This window comes from Mya arenaria, chromosome 9 (assembly GCF_026914265.1).
Source record: "Mya arenaria isolate MELC-2E11 chromosome 9, ASM2691426v1".
Lineage (NCBI taxonomy): Eukaryota > Metazoa > Mollusca > Bivalvia > Myida > Myidae > Mya > Mya arenaria.
Window position 1 is genome coordinate 12,807,338 of NC_069130.1, and position 5,150 is coordinate 12,812,487.

Here is a 5,150-nt window from a genome sequence, read left to right on the forward strand (position 1 = left end):
TCTAGGCCAATTAAGTTCAGAGGAGAAGATTTTTGAAGTTTTCACTATAAACATATAGAGAAAACCCATGACCCCCCGGGGCGGGGCCAATTTTGACCCAAGGGCCATAATTTGAACAATCTTGGTAGAGGACCATTTGGTGATCCTACCTACCATATATCAACGGCCTAAGCCTTGTGTATTGGGAGAAGAAGATTTTTAAAGTTTTTCCTTTTGGTTGCCATGGCAACCAGAGTTCTGCATGGAATTGAATTCTTTGAACAACTTTGATAGAAGACCACCCAAGGAACATCCCTATGAAGTTTTATTAATATTGGCCCAGCGCTTAAGGAGGAGATGTCTTTTAAGTAAATTGTTGACGGACGACGGACAAAAGGCAATCACAAAAGCTCACCTTGTCACAAAGTGACAGGTGAGCTAAAAAAGAGCTGCCTCTGTATGCACCCGAAGAGTTGTTGGGAATGGTCAGTATTGCTCCTTAAGTGCTTATTATATTTTGAAAGTTAATATAAACAGATGAATTCTTGAAAATGCTAGTCAATTTACAAAATACCCAACCACAACACTGTTCTGAAATGGTCTAAAAAACGTTTGTTTAGGTTAACATCCCCAAAATTATAAGGCAGGTAAGGTAGAGATGTTATTCAAAAAAATGCTCTATCTTGTGATTGTTGTCATTTCTCGCAAACATCACTATTTCTAGCCAGTGTCACTTATATAAAACTGTTGTTACGGAGCTATATAATGTCAAAAGCTAATGAGAGTTAATGTTTAAAAGAAATACTAATGTTGGCCCAGTTATCTAAAAGCTAACTTGTCTACATGTTGTGTTTTTTTTTCTTTTACAGAAAGATTCCATAAAAAACAAAAATTTAATTTGACATTTTGTTTATTTTTGAGAACTTCACCAAAATAATCATCACATATAAATCAATATACATGTATGAAGTTCAACTTTCAAAGTATCCTATGTGCTTTTGATATACCCTATTTTCAAAGGGTTTTGGTCAAGTTCCATCCACTTTAATATAAAATCAAACTTTTTTTAAATACTTAAAATGCGTTAGCATGTCGCAGGTAACACGACTTATAAAGCTGAAGAGAACAAATATACACACAAATTTACATGATTGCGAGTACATATTTTGCTTCTAGTACCCAAGTATTTCTTAAGAAGTGACCATATTTTTTACCGTATGTGACAAACTTGATCTCCCTTAACATTTCATCAAGGTGAACATTCTCACTAAGTTTGAACACGTGTAATCTTACAAAGCAATATCAAGGTTTGATTCTATAATGTTTTAAAAATAAAATCAAGTGACTTCCATTCAGTCCACATGTGACCTACTTTCAAACAAGACAACAATGAGACCATTGTCATTAAGTTTCATGAATATTGGAGCACATAGTAAACCTCTAGAAATGTCTCTTATTAAACCTAGATTCTTGCTCGCTGTACAATTCCCTTCTTGGTTAAGGAGATAACTGTTCAAGGTGGCTAGAGATTTGTCGAGGATAGTGCTTCTCCATAACAGCCTTTCTACCCATATCGAAAAATTGTTGGTCAAGTGACACATGAAGATCAGTTTCTTCAGCGACTCTGTATGGATAGGTCTTTTTTCTTTCACTGCGTTTACTGGGGAATATTGCCATCCTCTTCTATTGTTCCATGCACGGTTTAGTCTGCATACAAAACAAGAAATGTTTCATTTACAGAATAAGATTTGACCACATCACACACACACACACGCACAATTATCTAGAAGTAAGATAGTTATTTCCACTTATAACAAGACTTAAAGCTGCACTCTCACAGATATACAAATTTTACATTTTTATTTTTTTTGTCTTGCAAAGAGCACATTTTTGCGAGAATATCTGGAAACCAATAATATAAGATTGCTGACAAAAAAATTAGATGGCAGTTTTTCATATTTCCGTTCGAAAAATAATGTTAAATGCATAAACATCACTTTCTTTAACTTAAATATAAAAATCTGCTCGTTCCAAGACAAAAAAAATAAAAGTTGTCAAAACGTTCAATCTGTGGGAGTGCAGCTTTTAAGCCTGAAAATGTGATCAGATCATTTCAATTTCATGAATTATGATGCAGTTATTTTATGAAATGCTTATTCTTGTTTCCTGTAAAAATAGCCTGAATTCCCTGATTTTTAATATAATAATATATAAAAGGGTATAACTTCAAACTTCTACTAATATAAGATGTGAAAAGAGTCAAAGCTTGCTGTACATTAAATTTATTTACCTGTATACTAGATAGTATGCATCTTTGATGGAAGGTGGTTGTCAAGGACAATCACTCTGAGGGCTTTAAGGGTACTAAAGTGTTTTTTTATTGTTAAGCCATGGTGAATTCCTCTCCTCTTGGCTCAATGGCCCATGACTTTACTCATAATATTGAATCGGGGGAGGCCACTCATGCTCATCCGTCAAATGATGGAGAAGAACAGCTGAGATGCCCTTAAAATAAATAGCATTTCATTTTATTTTCATTTATCTACTGATATCATCAATAAATGTTATATGTTAATTATCAATATTATAAATACTTAATCAATATAGGGTACCAACATATACTTCCAAGCTCAAATCACTGCATTTTCATGACACAAATATCAGGCCTTATTTGATAAAAAGGATATCAACCTCTTTTCTACCTTTTCATGATTTTTAAAGCTGCATTCTCACCTATGGACTGTGTAAACATATTTTATTTCAATTTTTGTTTTGGAATTCATTAGCCACTTTTTAAGCTTATATCATGAAACCAGTGATATAAGATATGCTGACAAAACAGGTGAGTGCAGTTATTCATACTTACTTTCAAAAAGTATGATGTTTTTTGCCTAAAAGCCTTTCTAACACTTATGAATAGAAAATGAGATTTTGGAGTTGATAAAACGCTGCCTTTGATTTTCTATATTTGAAAAGTTCGAATGATATTTTTTATATTTGCAAAAAACTGTACTTACAGTACACTTGGCATGTTCAAGCCAGGTTAAAATCTGTGACATCACCAGCCTCCTGACATCGGAGTCTTGAAGCGTCATGTCAAAAGATACTGAAACCCAAAATACTGTAAATTTTTATTAACTATTATTATATTATGTTTATATAGAAATTTCAGCAAATCATTTATCTTATAATAATTAAACCCTTGGTACATGTATTTTGTAGAGTTCATATATACAAAACAGAAATATAAAAAGAAAAGAAATATAATTTTTTGCATTATTTTTTTGCATAAAAGATGGATGGACTACCTTTAACATGTTAACTAGTATCACATATGTACCAATTTCTATTTAAAGCCAGGTTTTTATATTATTGATATAAAAATTAAAAATGATAAAATATTTTTTTCAAATGCCATTTCAATCATGAGCAGGATCAAAACAATCATTGAAATTAGACTTTTTGATGAAGAAGCCCTGATTCGTATACTTTAGCTTTGAATCAAATTTCAAACAAGCCCTACTATAAAAAATCAGAATTTGGGTAAGACCCGAGGCATTTTACCAGTGCATGGCTTACTGGCTTGTGTTAATTTCGACCATTTGTCAAAAGGAATGGATTTTCTTAACAAACGAATGCTCTATCACAGCTTATTGAAGGGCTGTATTTACACATTTGGGGGTTGGGCTCAGGTCCTTCAGTTAGTCAAAAAAGACATCAAATGCAATTTTTTGGTAATGAAAATATTTCAAAACAAATTACATATATTGAAATGCCAATAAATGTGCTGTATACAATTGTTCTTTTCAATTGAATTGCAGTTGCTATTGGATTTAGCTTGACTTTTTCAAGTTTTTGACGATTCTCTAACTTGCATATGATGCCAACTATTTTGCCCTTTTAACATTTGACTTAGAAATTCTGGATTTTGCATGTAATCTTATTTTACAGTGATCCAGGCATGTTTTGCCAAAGCCTGCCAAAGGCGGATCCAGTAATTGACACAAGATTGGAGTCACTCAGGGGTTGTAACCTTTCAACGTGTGTCCCCCCCCTAGAACTGAATAATTCTGGTCAGCAATGATGGCAAACGGCCAGGTTCACCCCCTAGGAAATGTACATAATATCTAGTCCGAAATGGTACATTTTGGGCAATTTATTTCTTTTTAATCCTATATAAAAATATGCCACCTGAATGACTTTCAACGAGTCTTTTGACCATTTTTAATACTTAAGCGTATAGGGAGAAGATAAGAAATGTCAAAACAATAAAAAAGTATGCCTGATTGCTTATTAGTGTACCAGTACCATTGAAATAGGCAGTAAACAAGGAAGTTATGGGGTTAGGTGTGGGGTGTGCCCCCCATATTGATATTGCAAGTGCTGAAATCCTTAATGCTTATGTACCAGTCATTTGTAACCACAGCCCCGTAGGTCCGGGGAATAGCAGGGACTTTGACTTTCGTTCCAGCCTACCCCGGGTAAAATCCCGGCCCTGCCAGGACGACCAGTTGGTAAAATCCCCGCACCCCAGGGACCCTAGGTAAGGTCCATTCCCCACAAATTTTTGCGAACATAAAACCACCCCATTTACGCGGTACTGCGGGGCCACCTGGAAGGTAAAACCACGCCCCATTTCCCCAGTATACCCCCGGACCTGGGGGGGGGGGGGCGTGGTTACAACTGACTGGTGCATTATAGCAATGAAAAAAGTCGATCATGCTGCCTCTGACAGCTCTTGTTTGTTTTCGAAATTATTTTGGATTTTGAATAGGAACTTTCACTAACATTTTGGCGAATAAGTACATCCGTTCTCCAAGGAAATGGAGTATGTGCACCCGCCCGAAAGTGTGTCGAAAGATAGCCCTACTGACTGTTAATAAATAAACTATCAATGTTTTTCAAACACCAGGTAAAATAAAACACAAACCTATCGTGATGTTTCGTTTCCACGCCCTCCATTTTCCCACTCCATTTGAAGCTTTGAATGCTATCCTTTTCTTTCAATGAATGCCTAAATAAACCATCGACGTCAATATCTTTCCTACATTTTTCATTTACCGTCGCTTTCTGATCGATTTTGGCAATCTCTGTCTGCCTCTGTTTCTCTTTTCATTTTCATCTGTCCATCTTTGTTTTGATTTGCTGACCTCATTGATTATTCATAACTG

General features: G+C 34.9%; 1 long non-coding RNA gene across 1 annotated transcript; it reads right to left on the reverse strand.

The window, feature by feature from the left end:
- Nucleotides 1-871: 871 nt before the first annotated feature.
- Nucleotides 872-5,150, reverse strand: LOC128246450 (uncharacterized). Its single transcript, XR_008263253.1, has 4 exons — nucleotides 4,910-5,150; nucleotides 2,997-3,085; nucleotides 2,270-2,484; nucleotides 872-1,686 (listed from the first exon to the last, which is right to left on the reverse strand). It is a non-coding gene; the product is annotated as an uncharacterized LOC128246450 (long non-coding RNA).